The sequence below is a fragment of the Molossus molossus genome, unplaced genomic scaffold (assembly GCF_014108415.1).
Source record: "Molossus molossus isolate mMolMol1 unplaced genomic scaffold, mMolMol1.p scaffold_m16_p_11, whole genome shotgun sequence".
Classification (NCBI taxonomy): Eukaryota; Metazoa; Chordata; class Mammalia; order Chiroptera; family Molossidae; genus Molossus; species Molossus molossus.
Genome location: NW_023425346.1, coordinates 98272922 through 98291889, shown reverse-complemented (window position 1 = coordinate 98291889; position 18968 = coordinate 98272922).

Genomic DNA, 18968 nt, shown 5'->3' with positions numbered 1-18968 from the left:
TCGATGTTTCTCTCCCCCTCTCTTCCTCCCTCTCTTCTTCCCCCTCTATCTGAAGTTAATGCAAAGAGTGTCCTCAAGTGAGGATTAAAAAATTAAAAAACAACACACAGAAAGGTAGAAATATCTGCCAAACAGATAAGGGTCTTACACTTGTATCCAGAATACGTGAAGAACTCTTGCAAAGTAAAAATAAATAACCCAACTTAAAAATATACAAAATATCTAAGTAGACATTTCTACAAATATATTTAAATGGTCAAGTACAAGAGAACATGCTCAATACCTTTAGTCATTAGAAAATTGTAAATAAAAACCACCATGACAGCCCTGGCCAGTTTGGCTCAGCCGTTAGAGCTTCAAACCGGGTTTGGTTTTTGCTAAGGGCATGTACCTCGGTTGCAGTTTGTCCCCAACCCTGGTTGGGTTGTGCGGGTAGCAACCACTCGATGTGTCCCTCTCACATCAATGTCTCTCTCTCTCTCTCTCTCTCTCTCTCTCTCTCTCTCTCTCTCTCGGCAATAACAGGAGTGAAGCTTTCATGGATAACACAACATGGATGAACCTTGAAAACATGATACTAAGTGAAAAGAAAAACAAGCACAAAAGATCACATGCTATATGATTTCACTTATAAGAAATACTCCAAATTGGCAACCCTATAGAGACAGGAAGTAGAATAATGATTATCTAGGGCTAGGCTCGGGTGTCGGGGTAAAGGGTGGGGACTGGAGAGTGACAGCAATAACTATGTGGTTTCTTTTTTATTTTATTTTCTAAAAATAGATAGTGAAGGTGTTCGCACAACCCTGTGAATATACCGAAACACATTGAGTTGTACATTTTAAAAGGGTAAAGTTCATGGCATATGAATTATATCTCAATAAAGGTCATACAAAAAAAATAATCTCCACCTACCTACATGTAACACTCACTCTGCCCACGGATTTCATTCTTTCTTCCTGACTACTCTTGGGCGCTGGCCGTCCGTGTTCACTTCTCCTTCCTCCACTGCGGGTGTCTCTCTTCTCTCTTCTTTCATGTGTCTTTTAACCACATCTCTCTTTTCCCTGTTATAACTGTAAAAGAGAACTGATTTTTTTTTTTCTTTATTGATTTTAGAGAGAGAGGAAGGGAGAGGAAGAGATAGAAACATCGATGAGAGAGAACATCGATTGGCCGCCTCCTGCATGCCCCCCACTGGGGATCAGGCCCACAACCTGGGCAGGTGCCCTGACCGGGAATCAAACTGGTGACCTCTTGGTGCATGGGTCGATGCTCAACCACTGAGCCACACCAGCCGGGCAAGAGAACTAATTTTTGATACTTTTTATATTAATTGCCATTGTGTTTCCCTATTCCATGTTTGATAGATGTGTCATTTCAAAGTTGTCACTTAAAAACGTTTTTAAATGTGACCTTCAGTTGATTTGGGGGGCCAATGTACATGCTAACGAGAAGGTTAAAATAAGAAAATTATTTCAAACCTAATTTATTAAAGGTTATTTATCACACTGGACTTCATTTTCCAGCCATTCTTTTCAAACCTCAGACCCATTCTTAAGTCCTAATTCCTGCTGTTGTAGAGTCTCTGTTTCTTACTCTTTTTTTCCCCAAAATTATTTAACAAATGTCTTAGTTGAAAGATACTCAGTTGTATACACCAATGGCTAGAACATGAGAATTGAATTCAAGAGGACACAATAAGAGACTTTTTATTTAAATTCATGGTTTTATTTATTTTTATTTATTAATTTACTTTAATCCTCACCTGAGGACATTTTTCCATATTTTGTTCAGATAGAGTGGGAGGGAGAGAAAGAGAGAGAGAGAGAGAGAGAGAGAGAGAGAGAGAGAGACATCGACACAAACTGTAACCGAGGTACATGCCCTTAGCGGGAACCGAACCCGGGTCTCTCTGGACCACAGGCCGATCCTCTAACCTCTAAGTCAAACTGATCAGGGCCATAATAAGAGACTTAAAACACACACAAATATAAATGTTTTCATAGAGATTGTTCACAGAATGTGATCATGTAAAGGTTACCTAACTCACCTTCCCCATCTGTGACATGAACATAAGCCACGTCATGCTGACTAAGCGAGCTCGTCTTTCTGTTCTCTCTGATAAGGAAGATGGTAGGAGTTCCTTCTAGAACATCGTTCATTGAGCAATGAGTAGTGACAGATATTTTAGTAAGAAAAGTTCTGTGAAAGCAAAAAGGCATGACATTTTATTCCCACAGAGGAGATGGGGACAAAGGACCGTCAGCCCTGAGCTTTGGGTCCTGTCTGCAGCTGAGCTCCAGCTACCGTGGGTTTTGAATCAACCACACTATAGAACGTCTAAGCTGGGGAAGCATGGAGACCATCTAGTTCAAGGCCTGCATTTTAAAGGTGACGACCCCGAAGCCAGCGAGATGTTCGACTTTGTCATTGCCAAACCATGAGGCCTGGAGCTGAATCCAGAAATCAGATCCTCTTCCCTAAGTCAAGAATGGAGACTTGAGAGGTGCCAAGTCGGTTTTGGGGGAGCATTTGAACATCCACCTGAACTGATGACCAAACACCGAAGTGTATGCTGTGTATGTGCAAACCAAGTGCACCTCTTCTGACACTGAGAGACCGTCCCGTTCAGACATAGTTTCTCAGTGGAAAGAGGAATTGATATAAAAGTCAGCGAACTCCTCCCTGCATTGTTTATTCTAACCTGGAGGTATTCCAGTTGCCTCCCATTCCCACCTTCACAGTTTTGGTGTCCTGGCCGAAGAGGAGTCTCCACTAATGACATGAGGGAAGAAATTCACAAGGTCATTAAAGGACTCACACTGGTTACCAGCAGATGCAAACTAAGCCAAAGTCCCCTGTGCAAGGCCATAAGCTGTCACCTGCCCCAAAGCCAGCAGGGTAGGGCTATGGAGCAGGTCAAAGATGGCGCAACAGGCTGATGAACGAAGAAGGTCATGGGCCTTTCCTGCCTTCACGTCGTCTCCAGGGGTAGAAGAACCGATTTCTTGTTCCAGCATCTCAGCCAGTGGTGGGCTCATTCAGAAACAGCGCAATTGGACCTGTAATTGCTCTCGTTGCCATGGTGGTCTTTGTCTTCTCTCCTGCAGACACACCCTAGAGGAGCTGCTTCCCCACGGTGGAGTCCAGCACCTTGCTCGTGTCCAGCCCTTGAACAGTTTTGTTAATGTGTTCGGTGCTTGCCTGACTGTTCATACTTGCCAAAGGGCTGCTGGAAGTTCTGTTTCCTCCCTCCATCAAAGTCCCCGTTACATGATCACCTTGGACTACATCACCTGTGGTGTTTTTGAAGATGGCAAGGTGAGGGGTTCCATTCAGCACAATAGTTCCAGAGAGACCACGGGGTCCCCTTATGCAGCCAACATGCCCAACGATGAGGGTTTGTCTGCCTTCAAGGTTCTCAAGGTAGCATTGATATCAGGTTTTATCGCCCCACTAACATTCTTCAACATCTCCTTCTCAATGGTTTTGACCAACTAGGAAGTTACTCTTCCCCTTCATTTGATAGCAAATACCATGAAAACGTAATACAGGTTATAGCCCAGTAGATGACACTTTGGTGTTTGTTTTTGACATCGGATAAACAAAACATTCTCTGCAGACATCTAGAAAAATTTTCTTCTGCACTGCACTGCCATGAGATGAAGCTTCCCAGTAGAATTCTCCATGGAATTCTGATTTAAGAAGTTGCTAGGGCTGCTCCCTGCTGCGGAACATCACTTCTGCTGAGCCGTGAGTTGGGAAACATGCACATGCATGCATGCACACACACATACACACGTCAGTTCAAGAAATGGAATTTTTAGGTCAAAACATGTGCACATATTTGATCGTTTTGAGATTGCAAATTTACCCACCAAACCTCTCCGACGGGGCAGATCCAGTTCCCTGTGCATTTCACAGCATCCAGAAATAGAGGCGTCTACTTCGGGTTCAGTGGAAGCAACTACATCATATTTTTTATCAAACATGAATCTAAAACATGGCAAATGCAGGAACAGTGTCAGCTACTGTAGTAAGTCCTAGCCTTTAACTCATTTTCTTTTTTTTTCTGGAACAAACAGAACACGCTCTGTGAACTACATATGCCACACCCTAAACGCGTAAAGCAAATATTTTGCCAGGGATGTGGAAGAACCAGAAGGAGAGAACCAGTGGAAGGCTGGAGGGCAGCCCCAGCACTCCCGTACTTTCCAAAGGAGCCTCTAGGCACTGAGTGTATTTATCTAACAGATCAAAGGTTTTAAATATGTAACTGAGTTACTGCCCTGATGATGAAATCTGGGTATGTCCCTATTGTAAATGTGAAAATTCCCCTGCATGCTTTCTCAAAGCTGACACGAAGAAGCCATCTGTAAGAATCTGATGAGGCAGAAAATAAAGTGCCAAAGGAATGCCGCTCAGTCAGGAGCCAAGGCCACATGTCCCACCAGAGCTTGTACTTTTACGTGAGAGCTGGTGTCTCCCAGCAGGTCCTTATGAATCAAATCAACTCAAAGGCCATGTCCCAAGTTGTAATATGTGGTGTTTACTCCAATATTCTGCCGGGAAGCGCTCATCTGTCCATACATTTCTGGAGTTACTCTAGGAAAGATGAAAACTGATCACTTATGTAAGGCAATCTGCATCTTCTAAGAACATAACCATAAATGTTTGCGAGAGTTAATCACACACAAAACTTTTTTGTAGCACTACGTAGAATAGAAAAGAAAATGAAAATACCCACATGGTTAATAATAGATGATGATTAAAATAATTATAGGAGATCCATAGGATTGAATAATATGTTGCCATTTAAATAATTCTGAAGCGTTTTATGCAGGGGGAAAATACTAGTAACATAATAATAGTGAGAGTAATAGGACGCAAGATTGTAAATAACATGTTAACCCATAGTGGGAAATTGTGTGTACTGACGCTGCGCACGGAGGGCAAAGAACTGGAAGGAAATTCACCAGCGTGGAAATGAAAATTATCTCTAGAAGTTGGAGGCTCTTCCTGCTTATTTTTGTATGTTTCTATATTTATCATTTTTTTTTACAATATTTAAAATAATATAGTAAGCCTTGCAAAAATTTTACTGTCCTCCTAACTTCATTAGCCTTAGAACATCATATTCTGGGATAACATCAGTAATATATTTTGTGTTGGAATTTGCAGGATAAAATAGGCAAACACTAACTGGAAATAGCTTAGTAAACTAGTAGCTTCTTCAAAAGTCAGTTGTGAAGTTGCCTTATTAGATTAGGAAAGTATGTCCTTAAAACAGTTTTTAAAAAAAACGTTACTTTGATCATGAGAGCTAAAAGAAAAAAAAATCACTAATGAACCACACCAACAACTTGCAGTGGGATTGGTAAGCCCTTGAGTGCTCTGGGTCTTAACAACTTCTTCGGAAGATGAGCAATGTACGAATACCTACCTGTTCCCTAATTTCCCTTTCGGCAGTGATGTACTCATCAATGAGCTAAAGAAATTCTTTTCGAGATCCTATGAACGAGCTGCTTCATTTCTACTAAATAAGAAGAAATGGTTATTAATACTATAAGAATTTCTTATAGTATTAATAGTCTTATGATTTTTTTTTGTGGTGAGAACATTTATAAATTTAGCCTCTTAGCAACTTCAAAGCATGCGATATACTGACTATACTCACAAATCTCTGCATTAGAGCTCTAGATTGCAGTCACCTTCTGACTGCAAGTCTGTACCCTTTGACCGGCATCTCCCCAACTTCCCTGTCCCCCAGTGTCTGGTAACCACCATTCTGCTCTCTGTTTCCACCAGTTGTGTCTAGCCTTATGATTTTAGTCAGCTTATAATATGCCAGTTTAACCAGTAGGCTTATAAAATTGCCTTTTGTTTCACCATGGTCTGACCCTGAGCAAGTGTCCTTTCTGGTTCTTGTTATTTTTTTGACTGTGTTACATAACACCATACTAATCTTCCTTGCACAGCAGAAGTTAGGCAAGTACCTGGACTCTTCCAACTACATACATTACCATTTATACCACGTTTCTCCAGAGCTCCCAGGTGTCCACGGGGCGCAAACAAAATGGTAGGACCAGACGAGCAAATAGAATTGCTCCTCCATGTCCCTCGCGCTCAAGCCAAGAGCTACTGATCTGCTCGGTCTACTTATCAGTTCAGGAAAATTAAATAGATCATTGGCTCCATTCAAAATACATTTTAACAGCTAGGTGGGGTGACAGAGTAGCTTGCATCTCATTACCAGATGGGTTTATTGATTTGCCTCTGTCCTGAAGACCTTGATCCCAGCCCCTCATATGTGAGGGTCTTGAGTGAGTGATGGAAGATGGGTCAGAACAAAATGTGGTCTGTACTGGATTAACTGTTGGTACAGCTTCTCCTGAACAAACCCAAAAACTTTTATGAAGCGCAACTGGAAGGATTTCCGCCTCCATGATGATTGAGTTTAAACATCTTCTGAAATGTGTCCACGCTTTCTGAGGACAGCTGCATTCTCTCGGTGGAGAATGACAAGTGAAACTGTCAGACTCTCAAACTTCTGTGTCAGATAGATTGAGTTTTCTAAGAATTTTTCCCCCAGAAATTAGTCAAGGGAAGTGGATAACTTTTGCTCAACCTATAGGGTGAGCAGGACCATTGGGGGAATAAAAAGTTAAGGAAAGCTATAATGTAATTTTAAGAAACTGTGTGTCTCACCATGAAAGTCACTGAAGATTTCTACACCCTAATGTTACTCATTAATAGAGATTTCTCATCACATCTAGAATGATGATTATGATAACAAGAATGGTTAACGCAAAATGCCATTGCCCCTGGGTAGCATATGAAACATCTTCATTTAGGTCTCTTTTGTTTCTTTTACTCTCTCAATGTATCTTATTTTAATATTGCTTCAGCTTTCTTTGGGGATTTAAGCTTACCTTGTTTCTTCTTTTTCCTCTTCCTTTCTTCTCTCCTTTCTTCCTTTCTCACCCTCCCCATTCTCATTCCTTTTATCAAATAGAATAGATGCATTGTGCCTCTCTTTCTACTTCTCTCTTTTCCTTCATTGCTTTCTGTACCAAACAATGGCATTCGAGAGCAGAATTTGCTCACACAACTTTAGAAACAGTGTTAGTTTTTTTACCTGTTGATAAACGTGTAACTATTTACTCCCCACTTCTGCCTCTAAGAGAAAATATACTGGCTTATTCTTCCACAGACTATTGGGAGGTTAGAATAAGTTGGTAGCATGGACGTGTGTTTTTAACCATTACAAATGAGAAAGCTTTTGTTTACAACTTCCCTGGTTGGGGGGCTCAGTTGGTTAGAGCGTTGTCCAGTGTACCAAAAGATTGTGGGTTTGAGTTCCAGTCTGAGTGTTTCAGGGAAGCAACTCCTCAATGTTTCTCTCTCTCTCTCTAAAATCCATTTAGAAAAAAGAAAGAAAAACCCCAGGTGAGGATTAAACAAATAAAATTAAATTTAAAAAATAAAGTGAAAGCAACTAATAAAGGGACTGAGGCATGATGTTCTCTCCATCCTTCCTAGTCCAAGGACATCTGATACTTGTTGACTGTCACAATAAGTAAGAGAATACTCACAGGAAGGTAGAGAATGATTTTGAGCACCTGGAAAGCTAAAGTTACTAAAAGCGTTCATTGAAGGAGGAACGGGGGGAGGAGGAGACAGCACGTTGTGCTTCCTATAACTTTTAGCAATGAAATTCATTAGAAACATTGAAAAACCTCACCTTTTAGGAATTTCAACCCTGCCAACTATATAAATCAGGATTAACACTGGTAAAAATGGTTAAATTACTCTGGAACAGGGAAGAAGAAACATTTCAGAGGTGCATATCATCATGCACAAGTATTGGCTGAACGTCTGCCCTGTGTTCAGGTTGGCTGGAGGACATCGCACTGGGCCAGATGTCAGAAGGACTGAGTTTGAGTGCGTGACTCACCTGGGTCACACACGAGCCACGTGGCCCTGGCCAAGCCGCTACCTTTTAGCCTCAGTTCTACCTCTAAAGTGCACATAAGTACATGTCATGGACTGCTGAGGCCATCGAAGTGAAGGCACTTTGTCCCACATCAAGAACAAATCCAATGCAAGCTGCTATTAATGACATTGTTTCCCCCGCACTAAGTAATGTGGTCAAGACAAGAAGCAGTCTTGGTGATTGAGAAACTCTTAATTTAGTGAGAAAGAGGAAACATAAATCAAGGAGGAAATATTAACAGCAAACACTTAGCAATCACTGGTAGGCACTTTTATAAGTGTTTCATGTATATTAATTTATTGAATCATTACAATAACATTATAAGAGAGGTACTACGTGATGTACTAGTGTTACTTCTATTTAACAAGTGAGGAAATCGCAACAGAGGAATATGAGGTAACTGGAACTGAGATTTGAATCCAGAGTGGGGGGGGGGGGTAAAAAAGGGAAGAGAGGAGGAGATAAAGAAAGATAACGAGAAAGAAGGGAACAATGTTCGAAATTCAGTCTCCGGTTTTATGTAATTAAAGATTTATTATTTAGGAAACCAACAACCTATCGAAAATCCACTCTGACCAGCACTCGCAGGGAAACAGAGATCGAAGGACTACCCTCCTTCCTTAGAGAATTCAGCAGCGTATGAAAGGGTTTAAAATAAGGCGGTGGAACACGGGATCTAACATGAGACTTTTTAAACAAAAGGAGAAATGACTTGGTTCACTTTTTCTCTCACTGTTATTGCAGAACCTGTCCAAGGCATTCACAAGAGTCAGTGTCTCCTTGGCTGAGAGAGAAAATATAAGCTCAAAATGGGAAGGGCTAAAAATACAGAAAACACTCTCAGTGTTGGTACCAGACACTTTGAAAATCTCTGTATGTGGAAGAGCCCCTCCTGCCACCTGTAAAAAATTCTTGAGTAAAAAAAAAAAAAATGCAAGTCACACCCCATTCCCATCCTGTCTGCAGAAGGGCTTGCGACCCGCCCACGTGTGCGTGACACCGTCTGGCAGCATTTGCTCAGCACGTGTGCGGTTCCTCCAGGTGTCTGGCAAGGACTCCCACGAGCTTCCTACTCGTCTTCCACGCCTGCGGCTTGCAGATTCTGATCTTTTTGGTTTTGCCTTTCTTGTGACCTAGTTACCACTTCCTGTATTCCAGGAAGATACTTGATTTGGGGAGTAGAAAGTAACCTGTCAGCACCCCGTCACTGTCAACCTGCAGAAACAGAGCCCGTCCAGTGTGCAGGGGTGACTAAGAGCGGCTGAGCAGGATCCCTCCCGCTGGATCATCCGTCCCCGTGTCTTACCTAATCCCTGAGAACGAGGCTCACAAACTCACACTGGGATTCCCGAGGAGCATCTCGAAACCAAGCCCAGGGCTGTGATCCAAATGAAGAGAGGAAAAGTCGGTGGGATTCAAACGAGGATTTGGAGATGAGGAGGGAAAGGGTTGCTTAGGAAGATGAACGCAAAACTCAGGTCCTCCTGGGACATAAGAGACAGAGAGCGCGGAGAAAGGGACTAAGCTCCTGCCCCTGGGGATTGCTCGCCCTTCTTGGAGCCAAGCAGTCACCCTCCCCCTCTCCCCTCCCCACTAAGAAGATGTTCATAACCAGAGTGGACAAGATTCCCCACACAGATCTACAGGCTGGGGGAGACGCTTGGAAGGTGGGAGGGCCCCCTCTGGCTGGAGCTCTGTCCACACCCCTCATTGTACAATGCTATTATCTTAGGAAGTATTAGGAAACTTATAAAACTCAACACCAAAAAATAACAAAAAACAAAAAATCCAATTAAAAAGTGAGCAAAGGACCTAAATAGACATGTCTCCAAAGAGGACATACAGATGGTCTATAGACATATGAAAAGATGTTCAATGTCACTCGTCATCAGAGAAATGCAAATTAAAACCACAATGAGATATCACCTCATACCTATCAGAATAGCTGTCATCAAATCAACAAACGCGTATTGGTAAGGATGTGGAGAAAAGGGAACCCTCATGCACTGTTGATGGGAATGTGATTAGTGCAGCCACTGTGGAAAGCAGTATGGAGTTACCTCAAAAATATTAAAAATGGAACTTCCTTATGACCCAGTGATTCCATTTCTGGGAGTATATTTGAAGAAACTCAAAACACTAATTTGAAAGGATATATGCACCCCTATATTCATTGCAGCGCTATTTACAATAGCAAAGATTTGGAAACAGCCCAAGTGTCCATCAATAGATGAGTGGATAAAAAAAGCTGTGGTACATATATACAGTGGAATATTACTCTACAATAAAAAAGAAAGAAAACTTACCTTTTGCATCAGCATAGATGAACCTGGAGAGGAACATGCTAAGTGAAATAAGCCTGTCAGAGAAAGACAAAGTACCATATGATTTCACTTATATGTGAAATCTAATGAACAAAAAAAATTGATGAACAAAATAGAAACAGAATCATAAATACAAAGAACAGACTGACAACTGTCAGAGGGGAGGGGCGTTAGAGGGCTGGGTGAAAACAGTGAAGGGATTAAGCAAAAAAACCATAGGCACAGACAGCAATATAGTGATTACCAGAGGGAAGGGGGGGGGGAGGGTAAGGGGGTAAGTGGTGATGGAAGGAGACTTGACTTGGGTGAACACACAACACAATATACAGATGATGTATTATAGAATTATATACCTGAAGCCTATATAATTTTATTAACCCCAATAAATTCCATAAATTTTTTTTTTAAAAAGAAGTGTTAGGAAACCTTAGGATCCTTCTGGTCTTGTCTCTCACCCAGCTATATGGACAGACTGGTTTAAGGGCCTTTTCCCACTACAGTCGTCTCTCGTTTATGGCGGTTCATCCGTTCCAGACTCCAGCGGCTGCACCTGGCGTTGGAGGCTTCCTGGGGTGCTCGAAAACACAGGCCTACAGCCCATACGTACAGTGATTTTAATTGTAATTGTAATACAGGGGTATATAATTGACTCAGACAACTGAGCACGTGCTGTATCATTTTCACTGTCTCGATCAACTTTTTAATGAATATATTTGAAAAAAACCGTGATCGAGTGAAGCCGCGAAAGTTGAAGCGCGAAGTGGCAGGGACGACTGTACATCTTCCCTTGTTCCTGACAACCCCTCCTACCCCTCCGCCACATGGCCCATCGCTGCCATTAGATGTTCATGTCCTACTGATCATTCAAGACCTAATTCAAAGGCTACTTCTCCAGGGCAATTTTCGTATTTGGATGAAGTCGTTTTTAACTTTGAATTTCTGTGAGGCTTTTGGGAGCATGTGAGCACTTTTATTATCAGGTCTTTATCTGCACAGCACCTCACAGAGGATGGAGTTTTGAGATGTGCGCCAGATGAATGAACCAAATGAAGTAACTTTCTATGGCTCTCATTCCTTATTTTCCATATCTACTGGTCAGAAACCCTTTTACACACGTCACACTTGGCTTCCGACTCGTTTCCCTGGTCCTGGGTCTCAGAATTCTGTCTGCCTTCATATGGCAGTTACCTGAAGCAGCCTTCTCAGCCACCACAGGACTGAGGTGTGCCGTGAGAACTTGGTTGGGTAGCTCAGCTGGGTAGAGTATCGTTCGGATGCATCAAGGTTGCGTTCAATCTCTGGTCAGGGCACATCCAAGAAGCAACCCATGAATGCATAAATAAGTGAAACAATAAAAAATAATCTTTCTCTCTCTCTCTCTCTCTCTGAAAAAAAAAAAAAGTCAATAATTAATTTTTTTTTTTAAGCCTCATTGTAAGAATATCATGATAATGACATGGAGAAATGTGTTCTCTATTCTTCCAGTTGGTGGGTCCCCAAGGACAGAAAAAGAAGATGGTGGACTAGTTCACCTTCCCTAGGAGGCTGTTTTGGGGGGAAAAAAGAAAAATAAGAAAAATTCTTTTATAGGTGCTTGACTTCAAGAGAAGAAATAAATTAGGTTTTTGCTTGACGGGTTGGTTGATTTGGGTTATTTTTGCAGCAACCATGAGTTTGAAATTTCAAAGAAAGGGTAAAATTAAAATTATTAGCTCTCTAATATTTATGATTTGGCATTAGGTCCTTCCTAAATCCACCACTTGCTTTCAAGATATACCTTCTATTAAAATAAGGCTCATCTCCTGTGTCATAATGATGGCTACTAATTATTGAGTATTTTCTATGTAACATTTACTTATACTGTATAGGCGTCATTTTTCAGATACATCTTTCGATACCTGTCTTACAGAGATGGGATTTGGAAAACTGAGTACCTCATTCAATGTCACCCAACTCATAATATCAGTGCCCTGGGATTTGAACCCCGATTAGCCCGGACCACATCCCATGCTATTTCCCCAACAGCTGTCTCTTCCGTATCGGCCATAGGAGGAGGAAGACAGAGTTACCACCACACACCTTACTGTCAAGCATCATAGTAAGTCACCCTTGTCCAAGTTCACATGGCTAGACTGTAATAGAACTGGAATTTCAACCCTGATCTACCTTATTCCGAAATCCAAGGTTCTCAACTATTATGCTTCAATTTATCAACCTCCCTTCCCTCTGTTTCCTGACAGCCTTTCCCAGACTCCCATGGGATTGCTAAAAGTAACCCTGTGGTCTGTGGTGTCTTTCTTACTCTTCTTGCTTTACAGTCGCTTTTTAAAGTTTGTTTTAATACTTCTAAACTGAAGGGTTATTTACTTCACTTTTGTGAATACTTAGACCCATGGAGAGACTTTAAGATATTTATTAAACCCCATAAATTGTATGTTAATATTGGGTCTAGCCAACACAATTCTGAAGAGAAAAATGAAGTCAGTGGACTGCCACTACCCGACTTCAAGGCTTACTGTAAAGCCAAAGTAATAAAGACAGCATAGTGTTGATTAAAAAAAAAAAAAAAAGACAAATAGATCAACAGAATAGAGACACTAGAAACAGATGATAGATAGATAGATAGATAGATGATAGATAGATAGATAGATAGATAGATAGATAGATAGATAATAGATGATAGATAGATAGATAGATAGATAGATAGATAGATAGATAGATAGATAGATGATGGATAGAAAATAGATAGATGATAGATAGATAAATAGATGATAGATAGATAGATAGATAGATAGATAGATAGATAGATAGATAGATGATAGATAGATAGATTCCATTGATCTTTGACAAAGGAGAAAATGTAACGCAATGAAATAAAGATAGCCCTCTTAACAAATAGTGATAGAATATTTTTTTAAACCCACAAATCTAGACATAGACCTTAAACTCTCACAAAAATTAATTCAAAATGGATTATAGACTTATATATAAAATGATTTTGCATCTATAAAACTCCTAACAGATAAAATAGGAGAAATTTTAAATGAACATGGTTAAATGACCTATAGATACAACTCCAAAGGCACAATTCATGAAAGAAATAATTGATACATTAGATTTCATTGAAATGAAAATGTTTGCTCTGTGAAAATTTGGGATATTTCCCTGATGACCTATGACATGGACCATCTTCTCATATACTGAAGTGCTGTCTGTATCTTTCCTAGTGAGGTGTCTGTTGAGGTCTTTGGCCAATTAATGGGTTGTTTTGTTTTCTTATTGTTGAGTTTTGAGCTCTTTGCATGTTTTGGATAACATTTATTTATCAGATGTGTCTGATATTTTCTCCCAGTCTATGGTTTGTCTTGCTCTCTTCACATTGTCTTTAGCACAGCAGGTGTCATTGCAATGCGAGAGGATGTAGGGCCCCAGGAACCCTGATTCATTGCTGGTGGGGATGCAAAACGGTACAGCTGGGCAGTTTCTTATGAAACTAGGCGTACATTTATCAAGAGATCCAGCAGTTGCACTCCTCAGATCTATCCAAATGAGTTGAAAACTTATGTCCACAACAAAAAAATCTGCACATAGATGTTTATAGCATCTTTATTCTTAATTTTCAAAACTTAGAAGCAATCAGTAGGTGAATGAATAAATAAACTGTGGTCCATCCAAACAGTGGCATATTATTCAGCACTAAAAAGAAATAAGCTATCAAGCTATAAAAAGCTATGGAGGAATTTTAACACTTATTACTAAGTGAAAGAAGCCGATCTGAAAAGCCTACATACCATATAATTCCAAGTACATGACATGCGGGAAAAGGCAAAACTACAGAGACAATAAAAAGATTAGTGGTTGCAGGGTTGGAGGTGGTGGGAGGAAGGAACCGGTGGAACTCGGAGGATGTGGGCCAGTGAAAGCTCTGTAGGACACTACGATGGTAGGTACACGCCATTACACGTTTGTCACAACCCATAGAAGGTACAACACCAGGGGTGAGTCCTGATGTAAAATATGGACTTCGGGTGATAGGTTCCTTGATTGTAACAAATGCACCACCCTGTGCAGCTTGTTGATGGTGGGGAAGCTATATATGGGAAATATCTGTTTTTTCCTCTCAGTTTTGCTGTCAACCTAAAAGTGCAAAACAAAAAAATAAATAAATAAGTCTTAAAAAAACATGTTGGGTCCATGCATGTAGGTGCATTCATTTTCCTGAGAAGGCAGGTCACAGTTTGCTTTAGAGTCTTTCATTATAGCTGCCTTGGAGCGTTTCTGCAAATCCTTGGATTTCCTCTGGGAAAAAAATTAAAAACGTGGTGCTCGTTTTGTTCAGTTCACGTCCTGAATCCAGCATGCAGAAAGGACTCTCCACTGCCCCGTCTTCTCTGGACACGGGGGGGCCTCCAAAGTGCCCCACCTGTTTCCTATGGGCCGAACGCCAGGATTCCTACCATTGGAGGCAGTAATCCGGCCGGCACTGCCCTCCTGCCCTCATCCAGACCAGCGCGCTGAGCCCCATCACCTGAGGCCATCTCCTCAGCAACTGTAAGGGATGCGCTGTCCCAGGCACTTCCTCCCCACCCCCACCCCGCTCTCGCCGCCGGGCTGAGCAGGTGGTTCCCGGGTCCTGGGCCCCGCGCCAACCCATTCTGGTGGTTTTTGTTAATTCCCGCAAAGGGAAACAGACTGGTTGAGAAATGGGAAGAAAGTAGACCCATTTTATTCCTCTCATCTATTTTCTGTCGGTTCAGAGCTCCAAGTTAAAAATGTAAAACGGGTTTGGAGGGAAGAGGGTCAAATGCTCAACCCCACGTTAAAAGTTCGCTGTTGTGAGCGACTCTAGAATTCACTCCCTAACTCAGCAGATGAGCCCCCCACACACTGACGAGCTCCGCAGAGGGTTAACACTAGTCTACTGCAGAGTCAAGACAGTATTTCTTCCCAGACCATCTGCACCACCAACTTCAACATCCACAGCTTCTCTCTTCTTATTTAAATCAGTGTTTTTCTAATTCTAAATACCAAAGCTTCCTAGGTTAAACCAGGAACAGGTATACACGTTGGATGGGGGCAATTTTTAGGGTTAGAACCCTAATTGAATAATACAGATTCAGTATGCAGTCTGAAATATTTATGCTTATAAAAAATACGGTAAATTAAGGTGGGGCAGGTGGAGGAGGGTAAAGGGAGTATAAATGGTGACGGAAGGAGACTTGACTCGGGGAGGTGAACACAGTACAATTTACAGGTGATGTATTATAGAATTGTACACCTGAAACCTGTATACGTTTATTAACCAATAAAACCCTAATTTTTTTTTCAAAGACCAGCGTTGCGGACACATGTAAAGAGCACACAACTGAAGATTTGCCAGCTGGCTTCATGGTCCAGGGTCTAACACCTGGCTCGCTCCTGGGCTCAGCGGTAAGATCACAGGCCCTCGCTGAAATGTTGCATCTGCAGAGTGAGCTCTGGGGCAGAAAGCTGGCTATGCAGCCCAAGAGCCCCCCAAGGCAGGACGGAGGCTCTCTGTTCAGCAGCTCACAGGCTCAGTTTCCACTGGGAAATGATCCATCCCAGAAAGTTCTACCCTCTGCCGTCAACGGCTGCTCCCTCTGGAGAGATGAAAGGGAGAAACTGCTGACCAGATTCTCGTCTTACTCTGTAGAGGAAACTGTGAAATTCACGTTCCAGGAAACACGGACAGGGTCAAGCATGCTTGTCCTTAGGTGTTAGGGGTTGTCTCCTCCTGGTGTCTCATGGATGTTGGGGACAGGAAATGGGGGACAGGAGGCAGTTTGGGGGGAAGGGTCGTGATGCCAGGGGTGAAGCTGAGTGAATGCGGGGGGCAAGGGGCACACCCTGGTGAGAAGGGCAGGGGTCTGAAGACAGCATTGAGATGAGGGTGGGTCCGTGGGGACCGCGAGGGGTTTCGGGAACCAGAAGTGTGCTGGGTATCTCCTTAGTTTTTCTATCCTCTGGGTGAGAGGATTTCTTAAAAGTATAGTGAATTTCTCCTCCAGCTAGCCAGTTCCGGCCTTCCACGCTGTTTGGAGTTCTGGTTGTCTTCTTCGGTCCGGTTTCCCGTGGTGGAACCAACCCCAGCAAGGCATCGCGAGTCCTGGCTGACGAGCGGCCCGTGGCAGAGGCTTCTCGTTTCCTCTGAGCCAGCAGGTCGGCGACCCTTACTGTCTGGGAGGAAGGAGAAAGAGGAATGTGCCTCTTTCTTAAACACTCACCCAGCGCTTACACACATTATGTACCAGGCTTGTTCTAGCTGATTTTCAAATATTAGCTCTTAACATACAGAATTTCTTTATCGGGGAATTTCATATATATTATTTACTCCAGTGTCTCTCAAAATAAGGGCTGAGAACGGCTCATCCCAAAATCATGACATTCCTGTTGGCCATGGCGTGTCGAAGCCAGTCCTGATCACAACCGTGTGAGCCCCATGTATTCACCCCACTCTACTGATGAGAAAAGAGAACCTCGAAGGAGTTCATGTCCGGTCCAAGGTCACAGCGTCACTGAGCGCCACAGCCAAGGTGAAACCCCGAGTCTGCCTGACTCCCGAGCACAGGGCGTCCCCGTGACGACACCGCCCAGAACGAGACTCTGAGGGCGGATGCGCACTGGGAGCCACTGTGCTACAATGTCAGCCACAGTCTGGAATTCTGCCTTAAGCAAGACGCTCCAGAAGGGCACTGCCCGTCCCGCGTGGGCTCACGGGACGGAGAAGCTATTTCGGGAAAGGGTGGCTGGAACCAGACCTGGGGTGGGGTGGATGGAAAGCACAGCGACGTGCAGTTGTGCAATTGTAGGCCATCCGGGAAGAGGAGGGTGCTGTCAGGACCCTGAGTGGAAAGAAGCCAGTGTCCCAATAGAGGTGAAGTGTCGGAGCAGGCGCCCTCCTGACAAAGCAGGTAGGGATGCGAGCGCGGCAGGGAAGCCAGCACCTCAGGGCAGGGCTGGGTGCTGGGGTGAACTGATAAAAGCAGAATGACAGGGAGACTCAGCCAGAGGCAGTTTCCAGGACTGTGACCTGAGATATGGCCTTAGCCCCCGCAGTCGGGGCAGGACCCCCGTGCTTGGGCTGGGTCAGAGGCAAGGGACCAGAGTCCAGAAGAAGCATCCTCCACACTGACCTGTGGCTCACCATTGTCTCTGGGGATGGCGAAGGGTGATGCGGGGCGGCCCTGGGCTCAGTGAAATGAACCAAGTACTTTCCCGATGTTTTTGCACAGCAAACATCAACCCAGATTCACTTTCCATCTCCAGGAGGGGACACGGGGCATTTCCCAGATGTATTTGATCACAGAATTCCTTCTTTTGTTTTTTAACAGATAATCTGTTATCTTCCCGAACATCAGGGCACCACTGGGAAGCGGTGAGGAATGTGTCCTCGATCCCTTCTGCACACCCAAGGCTGAGAGAGGTCCTGGAAACGCAGTGGTGGGGACCCAGGGGTCCCTGCCGTGCACAGGGGGCAGAGGGGCTGGGAGCCAGGCTGAGCCCGACAGACACAAGACCCCTGATATGTACGAACAATCATTTCTACGTTCAAGAAGTGTCCACTATGTGAAAATCTACGCCTTCCAAGGAGGCAGCTATGATGTCCCCCTGTTCTGCCCAGGCCACCTCGTCCTCTGCGGGACAGGGGTGCCAGCTCTCTCCTCCCCTCTTCCTGGAGTCACTCATTAAACACAACTGATGCAGCAGAATATTTGTCGGCAACAATTTTTAAAGGGAGTACTGCCCTCTGCTACAGTACACGTGAACCTCGGGAACTGGGCACTAAAGACCACCTAGTTTCTGTCTCATCCATATAAAATGTCCAGAAGAGCGAAATCCAGAGACAGAGGTGGGTGAGAGGTGAGGGGCTGGAGGAGGGGGAAAGGTGGGCGTGGCTTGCAAAGCACTGGGGTTCCGTGTGCGGGGATGAAATGATTAGATGTAGGTCGTGGTGATGATTGCGCAACCCTGTGAACAGATTCAAAAGCATTAAGTTGTACATGTGAAATGGCCGGTGAATTAAATATTAATCAAGCCGGGTGGTTTTGGGGTTTTGCGGTTTGTTGTTGTTATTTGTTGTTGTTTTTTAAGATTTACTGGGAACCTCTTGCATCCCCAACTCACCCTGGAAGCAAAGAGAACCTTTTCTCTCCTTCCTGCATGCTCAGGGTTTGAAGAAATTGACACTTCTTCTTATTAAGTCACTAAAATTCTGAATAGAGGAGAAACAGCCCCGTCCAGCTCTGGCCCTGTAACCCTTGCCTTCAGTAAAATAAAGTGTTTTGCTCGACATTCTTCCTCAAAGTCAACTGCCTTCCAGGCATGTGCCACCCAAACCGTCTTGGGACAATATCCCCAGTGGAGAGCTTCACAGCAGGTAACAGTGTGGACATCGCCACGCGCCAGGTATTCACTGGGCCTTGGCTTATTTAAAAAAAAAATTGTTTTAATATTTTTATAAAGCAAACTCATTAGATTCCAAAGATAAACAATCTAAAAACTTTGATTCCTCAAAACTGTCAAGTTCATCAAAAGCAAGAACCTGTCACAGACCAGAGGAGATTCAGAAGACAGACGGACTGAATGCAATGTGGTCGCCCGGAGGGGAGCCTGCGTCAGAAGGA